The sequence below is a fragment of the Myotis lucifugus genome, unplaced genomic scaffold, assembly GCF_000147115.1.
Source record: "Myotis lucifugus unplaced genomic scaffold, Myoluc2.0 scaffold_294, whole genome shotgun sequence".
In the NCBI taxonomy this organism is placed as follows: Eukaryota; Metazoa; Chordata; class Mammalia; order Chiroptera; family Vespertilionidae; genus Myotis; species Myotis lucifugus.
In genome coordinates this window covers 336,294-352,708 of record NW_005871342.1, presented here as the reverse complement: position 1 = coordinate 352,708, position 16,415 = coordinate 336,294, and positions in this window count along the sequence as shown.

Genomic DNA, 16,415 nt, shown 5'->3' with positions numbered 1-16,415 from the left:
TGTCCTTCCAGGAACCAACCCTTACCTAGTCCTGGCCTTGTGGATCTAGCAGGGTCATATGACTCAAGAGGGGCCAAACAATGTAGCCAACCCCCTTGGCCACAGCCTGTGTTGGGGATGGGCAAAGAGCCCTGACCAGAGCAATGAAACTCGATTCTACAGCTTTGGTCAAAACAATTAGGGGGAAGGCTCTTTCTTTCAGGGAGCATAACGGGATGGAGCAGGGGTCTTGCTGCTCTGAAAGAGTAGGAAACCAGAGAGTAGTGCGTGCCTACAATGTGCCAGGTACTGTTCAAATGACAGGAAGAACCTGTCCTCATGGAGGACAGAACAGACAAGAAACAAAAATATGTCAGATGGTGATAAGTGCAAAGGAAAAAATAGAGGAAAGTATGGGCAAAGAAAATTGAATAAAGAAGTGTCCATTTTTGCCCTGACTGGTTTGTCTCAATGGTTAGAGCATCGGCCTATACACTCTCGGGTCCAATTCTGGGTCAAGGGCATGTGCCTGGGTTGCAGGTTCATCCCCAGCCCCAGTACCCAGCCTCTCTCTCTCTCTTTCTTCCCCACCCACTTCTACTCTCTCTAAAAACCAGTGGAAAAAATATACTCGGGTGAGAATTAACAAAACAAAACAAAAAGTACCCATTTTATATTGGAAGTTTGAGGAGGACAGGCAGTCTGACTCGAGCCCGTGGTCTACACTAGAGTAAAAGATGGTTCAATGGAACGAGTGGGATTGTTCTGCATGGCCCCAAGAAATCAACTAGGATGGCTGAGTGGAAGATGAGAAAAGCCAGTTTTAGTTAGGTACGTATTCACAATGGCTAGAAATCAGTCCTTTCAAGGTGATGATCCTCAACCAAAGACATCCAGCTGAGCTGGGGGAGGCGAGGATCCCTTGACTGGCAGAGAAGCAAAGCAACAATCTTACTCCTCCTGCATCTTTTTTTCCTGACCTGACAGTCACCAGGTCCATGTGTTGCCCTAAAATGTGTTGAAGAGACATCACTTTTGGAACATGGGCCTAAGGAACTTCTGCCATGCCTCCTCCATTACTCCTCTGCTCTCACCTGGGCTCGGTGCCTCACAGTGCGGAAAGTGTGTACAATACCTAGAAAGGCAGATTGCAACGTTAGGAACTAAAAGGGATAAGTATTGCGGTGGGCGGTTAGACAGACATAAGCAGAGCAAGGACCATAGGCCTGGTCAGAAGGTCACCAGAGTGGAAAGCCCCAGGTGCCTGGCAACAGACAATCAATGGTAGGGTGGGACCTCGCCCCCATGGTGACTTTCCTCCCCTAGTGTACCAATGGTTTGGAACCCCTGACCTTTCCCCCCTAGAGATAACATCTAGGCCTCAATTGTATTTCAGTTCCAGGCCCAGATAAGCAACAAAACCAGCTTCAGGACCAGCTGCATAGAATAAAGACCCCCTGCCCTGGTGCCACAATCAATCAGTGGAGACCACAACCCTGAAGGACACACCTGGAAAGCTGCTGACTATTCTATTCAAACCTTCCCCTGGGACCTGCCCTAAAGTCTCCACCCTAAAACCCTTAGGATGGAGGACCCAGTGGCTCTCCCTCCAGAGAGCATACAGGTGCCTTCCCTTTTCCTTCCTCCTCCCTGCCCCAGGCTCCAGGGGCCCTTCCTTTGCCTCCATAACTTGCGTTCCTAAGCCCATTTCTTCTAGAAATTACTCCTTCTACCTCTGCGATTTTACCAAATAAATGTTCTCTTACAGTTTGGGTCTTGGTTCTGAATTCTTTCCTAGCCAGAACCCAAGTGCCAAGGCTGCTGAACTCAGGTTTGGTCTGACCCCACTGGTCAGACTCCTGGTACGGTTCCTGATGCCTACAACAGTATCAATGAGAAGAGTCATGGATAATTATGTGAATTAAGACAATATGAGGGACTGAAAAGTTAAGAAGCAACAAAAACAAACACTCTGTGAGGTGAAAATAGCAGCAATTGCAATATTTGACAAATCTTGGGGGTAGAGCTGCTCACTCTTTTACATATAACTTATTACTACTTTCAAATTTAACAAATAATAAAAGATTGCTGAGTCAGAGTTAACTATGGACCATCACAAAAGTTTGGGTCCGGGGTACTTTTTTCAACCTGACCACATTCCATATGTGGATAAGGATCCAAGGAAACTTTTAAGACTGGTGAAATGATGATACGGTTTTTTTCTCAGTGATACTGTTATTGACCGAGCAAATGCTGAGTGATCATCTGAACATGACTTCCTGTTCCGAGAGACTAGCCATGTTCAGCTCAGCTCCAGATGACTTGGCTATGCACACGCCCAGAAAGGCGGCCTGGCTGGAGAGACCCACCAGACGCTGATGGTGTCTGGCAGGAGCCTGGGAAGCACTACACGTTGTGGGTTAAGGAGGGAACCGTGAGTGTTCTAAGCGCATCCGCTGTGGCAGTGCCCATATCTCAATGAAGGTCACCACAGCGTATGCCCAACAACCGGTACAATTCAGAGGAAATCTAGGTCTTTTCTCAAAGGTGGTCCCACACGTCACCCTCAGTAAGAGAGACGTGGTAAAATTCCAAATAAGCTCTTAAGTCAGATCTGTACTAGCAACAATCATTTTCATTTAAAATCTTATTTGGCCTGGCTGGCATGGCTCAGTGGTTGAGCGTTGACCTATGAACCAGGAGGTCACGGTTCGATCGGGGAACATGCCTGGGTTTCAGGCTCCATCGATCCCCAGTAGGGGTCGTACAGGAGGCAGCCAATCAATGATTATTTCTCATCATTGATGTTTCTATCTCTCTCTCCCCCTTCCTCTCTGAAATCAATAAAAAAAAATTAATTCATTATTGTGTTTTTAAAATGATAATTGATGTCTTTTGACTGTGTTGTGTCCTCTTAGAAAATATAATATTTTCCTTTTGTCTTGAATACAAAAATCTGAATTTTAAATGTACTCAATATTCAAACTATGCATATGAGTCTATGTGTGATGTTTTAAGCTTCATTGTAAAGAATAAAGCAAACTAAATCTTCCCACTATAACTGAAAAATGACACTGAGCACTTACTACGTTCCCCCGTCTGTGCCAGCCATCATGGCAGATGGCAGGGAATTATACAACCCAGACCCTGTGTTCCAGTAGCTGGAAATTTCATTAAGAACTGTCATGAAACCCAATACAAGGGAATCGAGTTCAGGACCAAAATGAGACGGAATTAATTAATGCAAAAGGAAGTTTGGAAGATGGAGATCAGCATGAGATCATCTATTCATTCAACAAATATTTGCCAACACCAACTGTGGGCCAAGCAATGCTGAGACACTGTGTGAAAGAAAAAGTTCTTGCTCGCACAGGGGACACAGGGCACAAGTAAACAACTACACACATGCTATCACTTTTGACAGGGGTCAGTGCTGGGAAGAAATGGAATGGGTTGGCGGGGTGCCCTTTCACTTGGGGGCCAGGAACACCCTCTCTGGGGAGATGACCTTTGAGCAGAGCCTGCTGGCTGAGGAAGTGAGTTCAATGGGTTGTACAAATGAAAGATTTTTATAGGAAGAAGGGTGTGGCAGGGGAGCTATTAGGAAAAGAAAAACAAGGAAAGGATTAGCCCTGGCCGGCATGCTCAGCGGTTAGAACATCGGCCTGTGCACAGGGGGGTCTTGGGTTCGATTCCTGGTCAAGGACATGTACCTGGCTTGCAGGTCTGATCCCTGCCCCTGGTCAGGGCACATGTGGGAGGCAAACAATCGATGTGTCTCTGTCACATCAATGTCTCTCTATATATTCCTCTCTCTCTCTCTCTCTCTCTCTCTCTCTCTCGCTCCCTTCCCCACTATCCTCCCCTCCCCCCATCCCTCTCTCTCTGGAATCAGTGGGAAAAGTATCCTCACTCCTGAAATGAGGATTTTAAAAAAAAAAAAGAAGAAAGGATTATATTTAGACCAGACTATAGTTAATACTATGTATATTGAAATTTACTGACAGTAGATCTTAAGTGTTGTCACCCACACAAAAGAAAAGAGAAAAAGAATGGTATCTTCCCACTTCTTTTGACATGAACTCAATCAAGCAGGCAATCTTTTCCTCTCTCTGCCTCTTGCTCTCTGTGTCTCTTTTTGTTTGGGCAGAGGGAGGCATTCTCTGCAGGGTCCACTGTTCTGCCTATAGACTTCCCATTAACCTTTCTCTGCAGACCTGGCACATCCGAGACCTAAGCGTCTCCAAGCTTCCGAGGGGCAGTTGTACAATCTCCTCAACTACAATATCCACCACGCGTTCTTTTCAGTGAGGTTTCCCCCTCCCTGCCCCATTCCACACTTACTCTATCACCCACTTTCAGTCTCCAGGCCTTGTTAAAACCTGCAATCAACGGATGCCTTCTAGTTTTGTAGGTTTACAGCTGTATCCTTATTTTTAGGGGGTTGGGAGGAGAGGAGCTAAGTACATGTGCTTAGACACCATATTGAATTACAAGTGTGAAAGGGGATTTGGAGATCTTACCACTCCAGCGCCCCTCTTCCTGCAGACGCAGGCTCCCATCTGGATCATTTCTTTTCTGCCCTGGGAAATTCCTAAGTATTTCCTGCAGTGCAGGTCTGCTGCCAGCACACTCCCTCCGCTTTTGTTTTTCTGAAAATGCCTGATTTGGGCCATAATTTTTCTATTTGAAAAATTACTTTGAATTAATTTTGGGCTTACAGAAAATTGCAAGAATATTACAAAGAACTCCCAAGTACCCTTTTTAAGTGGTAGAATTTAATTGGTAACATTTTGCCACATCTGCATGATCATTGTCTTCCTCTCTCTCTTTCTTGCGTATATATTATACATATTATAAATTCTATTATATATAATATAATACAATATTGTAAATATGTATAGTTATACATAATTTTAACCATTTGACAGTAAGTTACAGATATAAAGACCCAGATTCAGAGAATGAACACTGAAACAATACTATCATTAAACCCATAGATCCTACTCAAATTTCACTGATTGTCCTGATAATGTTCTTTATACAATCTAATCCCAAATAGACGTACCAAGTCTTTTTAATTTTCTTTAATTTTCTGGAAGATTACCTCTGCTCTTCCACTTTTGCAAAGTACACGCCAGTTATTTATCGCAGACTATTGCTCATTTGGGTTTGTCTGATATGTCCTCACTTTTCAAGAGAAGTTTTGTTTGGCAGAAATAACACAGAAGTGGTGTTGTGTCCTTCTTAGTGCATCCTGTCCAGAAGCACACAATGGCAATTGTCCTCATTACTGCTACTGTTAACTTTTACTTCTTGGTTAAGGTAGTGTATGTCCCTTCATAGCCAAAACCATTTTGGAAAAGAAGGACAATGTTGGAGGACTTACACTTCCCAAGTTACAGTAATCAAAACAGTGTGGTGCTGGCAAAAAGACAGACATATAGACCAACACAATAGAATAGAGAGCCCCAGAATAAACCTTCACATATACAGCCAAGTGATTTTCCACAAGTGTGCCAAGACCATTCATGGGGAACAGTCTTTTCAATAAATGGTGTTGGGAAAACTGAATATTCACACACAAAAGAATGAAGTTGGACCTTCCCTTATGTCATATACAAGAATTAACTCAAATTGAATCAAAGACGTAAAGGCAAGAGCTAAAACTATAGACACAAGAAAACATCAGAGAAGCTTCATGACAATAGATTTGGCAGTGATTTCTTGGATATATTGTCAAAAGCATAGGCAACAAAAAAATCAGATAAATTAGACTACCTCAAAATTTAAAACTTTTGTACATCATAGGGCAGAATCAACACAGTGAAAAGGCAACCTACAGAATAGCAGAAAATATTTGCAAATCCTATATCTTATAAGGGGCTAATATCTTAACAAAGAACTCCTACAACTCAGCAACAAAAACAAACAACTCAATTCAAATATGGGCTTAAGCACTTGAATAGACATTTTTCTAAAAGGATATCCAAAAAGCCCGGCCAGCATGCCTCAGTGGCTGAGCATCAACCTATGAACCAGGAGGTCATGGTTCGATTCTAGGTCAGGGCTGGGTCCCCAATGTGGGGTGTGCAGGAGGCAGCTGATCAATGATTCTATCTCATCATTGATGTTTCAATCTCTCTCTCCTTCTCCCTTCCATTTGGATATCCAAATGGTTAATAAGCACATGAAAAGATGCTCAACATCACTATTAATTAGGGAAATGCAAATCAAAACCACGAGATAACATTTCACACCTATTATTAAAAGAAATTTTTTTAAAAATACAACTGTTGGAGAGGAAAAGTTGGAACAATCATGTCCTGCTAGTGAGAAATTGGTGCAGCCACTTTGAAAAAGTAGTATGGTAGTTCCTTAAAAAATTAAACATAGAATTACCATATGATCTAGCAATTCCACTTCTGGGTATATACCCAGAGGAACTGAAAGCAGGGTCTTGAAGATATGGTTGTACACCCATATTCATAACGTATTATTCATAACAGCTAAAACATGGAGGCAGGTTTCTTCCCACGTTCATCAGTGGATGGAAGGATAAACAAAATGTGGTACATACATACAATTGAGTATTATTCATTCGCTAAAATAAAGGTAATCTGGAACACACTATTATACTGATGAATCTTAAAGATATTATGCTAAGTGCAATTTGTCACAAAAGGCAAATACTGTATGATTCCATTCATAAAAGGTACCTTGCACCATCAAATTCATATAGACAAAGTAGAACGGTGGAGAATGGTGTTTGCCAGTGGCGGGGTGTGTGTGTGTGTGTGTGTGTGTGTGTGTCCCCTGGTGTCTGGCTTTTGCAAAAAAACACACAAAAAAAACCCAACTATTAAACTAAACAAAAAGTACAGATCAACTGTGGATAATACCTAGCACATGACTACAATCCTTCAGAGAAAAGCACTAAATGAGAGCTCTATATTCAACCTGTGGGCATTTTCCGAATCATGGACAGGGAGTTGGAGCAGTTAAATAGATTGAAGATGGGAATTGCTAAGGTGGCTAAAATTGCAATTCACAGTACCTAGAAATGAGAGAGCTGCAAAGAAGTCGTCCCTGGGGCTGCACAGAGATTTCCTCTGGGCCCTTGGCCAAGTTCTAAGCTGTAGATGTGCTGGGAAACACCCTGCAAGGCCTATCAGGAAACAACAGCAGGAAAAGCTGAAAGGAAACCTAGGTTTCAGAAGTCACACAGGCTAGACAGACAGAGCTCTGACCTGGTCAGAATCGACAGATCTTGTACAGACTCCAAAAAGAAGTATGGACCATGCCCTATAAGTAAGGGCTAAACCCTAGAATAAAAGAAAACCGGACATAAACCTTCAATAAAAGCCTAAAATAAGCCTCAATAGGATCAGAGTGATCCACCAATACTTTAATAATCTGCCTGAACAAAATTCAACACTCTTTAGAGCCGTGGTTTTCCAGTCACCACCTTCAGAACCACCTCAGCCTCCAAGATCATTTTCTGACCTTAACTCCTTATTGCCAAACAACCATGAGCTCCCTATTGGTCAGAATTATTCCACCGAGGTGGAGACTGCGGTCAACCGCCTGGCCAGCCGCCTCTGCGGGCCCCACACCTACCTCTCAAAGTCATGCTGGACGGTGAGCCTTTCCAAGAGATGCTCGCCCCGCCCAGCCTGGAGCCGGCATCCTGTGGAGGTGAGCCAGGTGTCGCCCATGAGTTTTGCCCACTCACCTCGGGAGGCCTCAGCACGTCCTGGAAGAGAACATGGTTTTGCCTCTTTAAGATGCTCAGCGCCCTGGCACCTCTTCTCAGCCAAATCACAGAAGCAGCAGCCCGCGCCCTGGAGAGCCACATCGCCGCAGTCAAAATAGAAGCCCAGAGAGAGGTTGGAGGGTGGTCGGAGGTCGGAAGAAGGGGCGTTCCTGGGTCTGTTCCATCCAAACACTGTTGAAGCAGGAGACAGAGCCGAGGGCACTGCCAGTTTAATATTTTTTATGTCAGGATAGGGCGTCTGATACCAATAACTCCATCAAATTTAGTACCAAAAGTCTAAAAATATTAAGTTCTTATAAATCAATTTTATTTTTATGTAGCAAGAAATTAAAGGTAGGCAAACTTCTATTATGTGATTTCCAGTTTAGTTTTCTTTATGACAGGAACACATATGACCCTTATCTGTTTGCTTCCTATAACTTTAGTAATCTCAGCTTGCACTGAGGATGACCTGTAAATTCATAAAAATGGAATGAAAACTACCTAGGTTGAAACCTATATAATTTTATTAACCAATATCACCCCAATAATTTTGATTTTTTAAAAATGGCTCTAAAAATAAAGTCTAAAAAAAAACAAAAACACTACCTGGCTAGTACCCAAGTACCACTCTGCTTTTGGAGTGTGTGGGCAATGTAATCACTCCATTCTCCTTTGACCACTGGCTCTAAGACTAAATCTAGTGCAAGCTGGTAGCTGCCAAGCCCTAATAGACCCGTAGATACAAGAGGTAATGTGCGCATTGAATTAGGTACATTTTGTACAAAGCTGTAGGTAGTCACAACCCACAGTGGAAAGTTGTACTTTCCACCTTTTCACTCTGCTTTCCAAGAAGTTGATTATTTCCCAATTGTGGCAAAGACAATGCTATATGTTCACCAAACTCCATTTCCTTTTCCTTTATGTAGGCACACTGTTTTTTACGCAAATTTGAATTGTTCTTGAATGGGCTCAAAAGGGAATTAATGCTGGAAAGCTTCCTAGTTTAAGGATATAAGCTTAGCAGTGGAACCATGGACAAGTTAATCTATTATACCCAGTTGTTGCCTCGTAAAGTAATTTACTGATGATTCCAGTTCTTGTGAGGAACAACGTGGTACATAATAACCATTTATCATGATCAATGTCATCATTACTACAGTGAGAAAATTCAGATGTTATGAGTACTGACCACAACTCTGTCATTCACTTTGTGTAAGACTGATCAGTAGATGAGTGGATAAAAAAGCTGTGGTACAGTGACACAATGGAATACTACTCAGCCATCAAAAGGGAGGAAATCTTACCATTAGCGACAGCATGGATGGCTCTGGAGAGTATTGTGCTAAGTGAAATAAGCCAGTCAAAGACAGACAGGTACCATATGATTTCACTCATTCGTGGAATCTGATAAACAAACTAAAAAAGTGGAGACAGACTCATGGGTACAGAGAACAGACTGACAGCTGTCAGGGAGAAGGGGTTTGGGGATTGGTGAGAGAGGGGGAGGGATTAAGCAAAGAAAAAAAAGACTCAGGGACACAAACAACAGTATGGTGTTGGCCAGAGGGAAGGTGGGTTGTGGGAGATGGAAGAGAGTGAAGGGGAGATAAATGGTGATGGAAGGAGACTTGACTTGGTAAACACACAAGACAATATGCAGGTGATGGACTGTAGAATTGTATACCTGAAAAAACCTGTATGATTTAATTAACTAATGTCACCCCAATAAATTCAATTTGAAAAAAGGTTGAATCCTGGCTGGTGTGGCTCAGTTGGCTAGGCATCGTCCCGTGCACCAATAGGTTGCTGGTTCGATTCCCAGTCAGGCACATGTCCAGGTTGCAGGCTCCATCCCTGGTAGTGGGCGTACAGGAAGCAGCCAATTGGTATTTCACTCTCACACTAATCTTTTTCTCTCTCTTTCTCCCTCTCCCTTACTCTCTCTCTAAAAATCAGTAAAAGAAAAAAAAAAGAAAAAAGAAAAAGAAAAAATTTTTTAAGAGGTTGAAAAAACAATTGCCAAAAAGAATGTAAGCTGTATATATCATTTTGGGTTTGTCTTTCTACCTCTTTAGTAAAATATGAGTAAGTGGCAAACACGTTAAAGCACCTGAGAACTGTGTTAGGTGTTTTAAAAGCAGAAACCAAGGAGAATATTTCTGAACTACATTTTTCTATATTTCAAAAAGAAACTTTCAATTAAATGTTATAAAAAATACAGAGAATGCCATCTTGGAAAAGATATTTTTAAATTATGAGGGAAAAAGCCTTAAGCAAGCCACATACAGGTTTTTTCCTCATACTTTTTAAAACTGTTGTCTTGGAACCAACTTGTCATTCCTTTGTGTTTACCCACACACATTAGTCAGAACGTAGGGGCGATGTGAACACAAATACTGCCAATCAAAGCTCAAGGTAAATGTATTGTTTTTTCATCAGTTAATCCTAGGTTCTTGGAAGGATGGTAGAATCACATTCATCAGAAGGTCTCAAGGGACACATAAAGTTTTCAAATACGTGAGGATTTGGATAATAAGGTAACCTGGCAAACAGAGCTTTGAACTTGGCAGTGGAGATGGCTACATCTCCAGCCCCAATTCCCAGAGTATCCTTTCCCTCTCCCTCGGTTTATGGACGGCCAACTACTGTGGCCAAGTTGTCCCACCAAACAAGGGTGCTATGTTCCAGGTTCACTGAATTTGGAGCTTCAAGAGTAGGTTGTTTTTCCTCTTCATCAGTTAGCGAAGGTTGGAGAAATCCCAGAGTCGAAAACTTAACTGTAACCTCAGGAGCTACAAAGTGCAGTGCTTATAAAACCACCCGACTATTTTTTCAAAGGTTTTAAACCTACGAAAAGACTGGCCCCTACATGCTGCTCAAAAAAATACTGAAATGGCATGTACTGTCACCATCACAAGACAGCATGTAGAAAAGGTGACCTTAGATTCAACCAAAAGTATATGGCACCTTCTGCATCTGCTAAAAGCTTATAGTATAGGCAAATGAACACAAGTAAGTTTACTCAATCCCAACTAAAATATGATGGATGTACAAAGTACTTACCAAAGTCTTTTGAGATGTTGGTCATAGACAAAACTTCTTCTTCAAGTATAACGCTGCAAATCTGAGCTTGGTTGTCTGGGTAGGGATTCCCAGGCAGGCCAAAGACCTATGGAACTGGAATCTGTCCCTTAAATTAGTATTGCTTTGTACATTTAGAGGGATTTTCAAAGCCCCTGGAACTGTCCACTTTATAAAGCTGGAATGCTATTGCCTAAGCATTACTTGGAATTTCTTTTTCTTTTTTTAATCAAAAAATGACCTGTTTTTACTGTTTTAAATCTAATCAAGTAGATCTCATATTTCTGTTGCATTGAAAGGTTTGAACTTCATGATTACTGGTATTGGCAGCAGATCGTGTAAACAGTCCTCCTTAAATGCATTTTGATGAGATGTATTGAGAGTTCCACTTAAGATGCATGTTCAATATGGTACCAGACACGGTGGGAAAACAGCAGGTATTTTTCCAAGCAGGAGGCATGAGAATGCTTAAAATCCCCAGCCTCCACCACCACGTTAATTAGTGTGTTTCTCCAACCAAGACTGTAAGATTTGTACATGAAATTCTAGAAGGGGCATCAAGCTAGAACAGGATGTGGAAGCCAAATGGAAAACATGAACCACTGAAAGAAAAAAGCTAAACTAACTAGCAGTCTAAGTTTAGTTTTTGAAGTCAGTTCAAGTCTTGCATGCTTCGATTCTGATGTAATCTGAAGATGGTGGGTACAAACAAGAACTCAGAAACAGCTTTTGTAACTTTTGGACCAACGGCACATGGATCGGTTTGTTGATGGCTCGAGTGATTGCACAGTGGTCTTTGCTGAATTATATCTGAATTAAAATTGTCATTCTTTATCTGAATTCTAAGGATGAATACTTACCAACAAGAATAGCCATCCTCCAAACACAAACACTCCCTCTCAAACACTTCTAAACCTTTTTACACATTATGTTACATCTTGTTGATATATCACATTATTTGTCATAACGTCAGCAGGACATACGCTGCGGCACGCCAGCACATTCTTCTTCTATGACCATGAGCTTGTTTTTTGTTTGCCCTGTCATTTGTCTCATTTCACATTCTAGTTAATGAGATGATTGCTTTCCTGTGTGCAAGAATATTTTTCTGAGAAGAGATAATTCTCTGGATTTGAAAAATATTGTATTTCTTTCAGGATGGGAACTTCAAAACATCAGCCATAAAAGAACCAGGCCCATGATCGTTTTAATGGACGCACAAAAATTCTTCAATTAGATCCGCAGTCTATTAAGACCATTCTTCTTGTCTGCTGACAAGTCTTAAAAATGAATAGTACGCAAAATGAAAAAAGTTACACTGGTGTTTTTGTAAATATCCATTTAAAATCCTCAGATGGAGTAAGAGTAATCACTATCTATAAAATGTTTCTCATATGAGCCAAATTAATTCTTCTTTGAAAGACACTTACGCTATTTTCAGCTTTTGATGATCAATGGAGAAGTTTAGTACATAAAGGTTACTTAAACTTAAAAAGAAGGTACATATAAGATAAAACAGATTTGATTAAAAATACTATACTCCCTGGCTGGGTAGCTTAGTTCGTTAGAGCATTGTCCGGATACACCAAGGTTGCAGATTCAATCCCTAATCAGGACACATATAAAAATCAACCAATGAAAGCATAAATAAATGGAACAACAAATCTCTCTCTTTCTCTCTTAAATTAATAAATTAAAAAATACATAATCTCACTACTCTTATGATGGGAATTGAATAAGTGGGTTTGTTTATTTATAGAATGTATATTTGAATAATTAACAAATAAGGACACCCAGCCAAGAACTACAATTTTATAGGAGTAGGGTGTGCCACACATATAGTGTAGAGTGATTCGATGGCAGTACTACTGTGTTTGTTTATTTTTCTAGTACTATTATATTTAGACACTAGAAAACAGCCCTCAAAATAAGAAAACCTATTGCCATCATTTTCTGTAGACAATTATAAAACTTCATTCTCATTAAATTATTGAAAAAATAAAACTAAAAAAATTAATATGTAATTGAGTGTCTAATTAAAGGGCTGAGGATATGAATAAGACATGTAAACAAAAAATGTAACACTAGTGATAAGTACTATAGCAAGATATGTGCAAGGTACCATGGCAAAACAAAAGAAAAACCAATCAACTCAGCCCTAGCAAGTTTGCTCAGTGGTTAGACCACCGGCCTGCAGACAAAGGGTCATGGGTTTGATTTCTGGTCAAGGGCACGTATCTCCATTGGGGTACAAATGGGAGGCAAGCAATTGATTTGTCTCTCTCACATCAATGTCTCTCTCTCTCTCTCTCTCTCTCTCTCTCTCTCTCTTTCTCTCTCACTCTTTCTCTCTCTCCCTCCCTCCCCCTTTCTCTCATTCCCCCCTCCTCTATCCCCACCATTCAATGGAAAAAAAAGATCCTTGGGTGAGGATTTTTAAAAAACCAACCAATCAATTCAATGGGGTGGGAAAACTTTAAGAAGCAGAGAATTTTGAATTAGGCCTTTGAAAATGGGTAGGAATTCTGCAGGAGGAAGAGGAAAGGGATGCCCAGGAGATGGAATGGATATGCAACCGCACGACTTACCCCTGAGCTGTCATTTGTTCAGCGGTTCTCAAAGGGTGGTCTGCACACTACTGTTTCAGGGGACCCATGAGGTCAAAGCTATTTTCAGAATAATATTAAGGTGGTATGTGCCTTTCCCTGTGCTGGTACTTGTACTGACGATGCTAAGGCAATGGTGGGTGAAACTGCTCGCCCTTTATCAAGGCAGTGGCACCAAAACAATTGCATTCTTCACTTTTATAAAAAAAAAAGCCAGTTTCACTTAAGAATGTCACAAAGCATTAACTTTATTAAATGTTCACCCTTGAGTACACATTTAAAAAATATTCTAATGATGAAATGGGAAGTAAACAGAAAGCGTGCCCGCTGCATACCAAAGTATAATGGTTATCTCCAGAAAAAGCCTGCGTGCAACTGTCTGGGCTGCCAGCTGACTGTGGCTCTTTCTTCATGAAACGCCACTTTCACGTGGAAGGACTGACACACAAATTACAGCTACTCAGACTGGGGTATTTGGCAGGTGGTTTCTCAAAAATGTACAAAGTAAAACTGTTACTTCAAGGAAAACAACAGACAGTATTTTTTCCGATGATAAAATACACGCTTCCAGTGAAGATAAGAATTCTGGAGAACATATCTACCACTGTGGGTTCGGCAGCTTGCCAATTCTCACAGATTTTTCTGATGAGATTGGTGATTTTTTGATGTGGTACAATACAATGGCAATACTTGGAATATCTGCATAACTCAGTGAATCCCCCCAAAAAAGAACAATGCGTGAGGTTACAAAATCACACATGGATAAAAGATCCATTCAAAGGGCCGCAAAGACCAATAGATTTTCATGTAGCAGAGTATGGGAAGTATTGGTACAGTTTCAGATTCCATATTGCAACTAACCTTTATGAATCGACCAGTTTTTCAAGTGCTGGGTTAGTACAAAGAAGAATACCCCTAATTATCTGAGAAAGCTATCAAAATACTCCTTCCTTTTCCAACTGCATGTCTGTGTGAGGCCAGATTTTCTTCATATAGTTTGACCAAAACAATATAACACAGCGGTTCTCAACTTGTGGGTCGCGACCCCTTTGGGGGTCGAACAACCCTTTCACAGGGGTCGCCTAAGACCATCAGAAAACATATATAATTACATATTGTTTTTGTGATTAATCACTATGCTTTAATTATGTTCAACTTGTAACAATGAAATTGGGGGTCACCACAACATGAGGAACTGTAATAAAGGGTCGCGGCATTAGGAAGGTTGAGAACCACTGATATAACATAACAGATTAAAAGCAGAAGCAGATATATGATTTCAGCCTTTTTTTTTTAAGGTGGGCATTGAAGAGAGTTGCAAAAATATAAAGCAATGCTATTCTTTTCCCTAAATAGTATTGTTTCAAAAATATAGTCTTTTAAAAGAAAAATGTATAATTTATACTAGCATGTTTATATGTTTAATATGTTTATTGGTATTTTAATAAATCTTTTTAAAAGTTCTGTTTTAATTTCTAATTCAGTAAATATCAAAAGACATAAATCCCATAATTAAAAGATCTTTGGGGTTCTTAATATTTTTAGGAGTATAAAAGGGCCTTGAGACCAAAAAGGTTGAGCCTCTCTGGTTTTATTGTAAGCGAGGAGAGATGATAGATACGGTAGGAAGTGTGAGTTAATAGATGTGTTTGATGCCAAGGTTTATGGTCTTCTTCCTGTATGAAATGGAATCACTGTAATAGCCCTTTGTTAATACCAGCAACCACTTCAAATACAAATGAAAAATAAAGATACACACACACATTTCTTTGGTGTGTTAATTTAGTTTCAGTATTTTTTACAAATGACTTTATGGAAACATAATTTATATACTATAAAATTCACTCATTTTAGGATTCAATTATTTTTTTTAGAGGGGGGATTCAATGATTTTTTAAGCAAATCTAGAGAATATTGCAACCATCACCACAGTGCAGTTTTAGAACATTTCTATCACCCCAAAGAGATCCCTTATGCCCATTTACAATTAATCCCAGTTTTCATCCTAGGCCCCAGGCAACCACTATCTAATTTCTATCTCTACAGATTGTCCTTTTCTGGACATTTTATATAAATGGAATTCTATATAATCCAAACGAATAGCAGAACGACCAGTTGCTATGACACCCACTGACCACCAGGAAGCAGATGCTCAACGCAGGAGCTGCCCCATGGTGGTCAGTGCGCTCCCATAGGGGGAGTGCCGCTCAGCCAGAAGCCAGGCTCATGGCTAGCGAGCACAGCAGTGGTGGCAGGAGCCTCTCCCGCCTCTGCAGCAGCGCTAAAGGCGTCCCACTGCTGGGGAGCGGGCCTACGCTGTCAGTTGGACATCCCCCAAGGGCTCCCGGACTGCGAGAGGGCACAGGCCGGGCTGAGGGACCCTCCCTAGTGCATGAATCTCGTGCACTGGGCCTCTAGTCATATAATAAATGCTACTTATCTGTTTTCTTTCACTTAGCATGTTATTGAGGTTCATGTACGTTGCAACATGTATCCATATTGTGCTCTTTTTATTGTTGGATAGTATTCCATTGTGTGTATGTGCAACATTTTGTTTATCCTTTCATGAGTTGATTGGTTTTTGTATAGCATTCATATTTTGGCCCTTATGATCAGAACTGTTATGAATATTAGCATACAAATTTTTGTGTGGAAATGTTTTTATTTCTCTTGTGTAGATTCTTAAAAGTTGAATTGCTAAGTAATGTGGTAAACATATAACTATTTAAGGAACTGCCAAATTTTTCCAAAGTTGCCAGTTTCATTTCCACCAGCAATTTATGAAAGTCCAGTTTCTCTACATACTTGGTAATACCTGTTATTTCTTATCTTTTTTTATTATCTCCATTCTAGTGAATGTGAGTTGTTTTTTATTTGCATTGCCCTAATGACTAATGATGTTTGAATAGCTTTCCATGTGCTACTGGCCATTCACATAATTTGTTTGGTAAAGTGTTTTTCCAATAATTTGCTCATTTTAAAAATGGGCT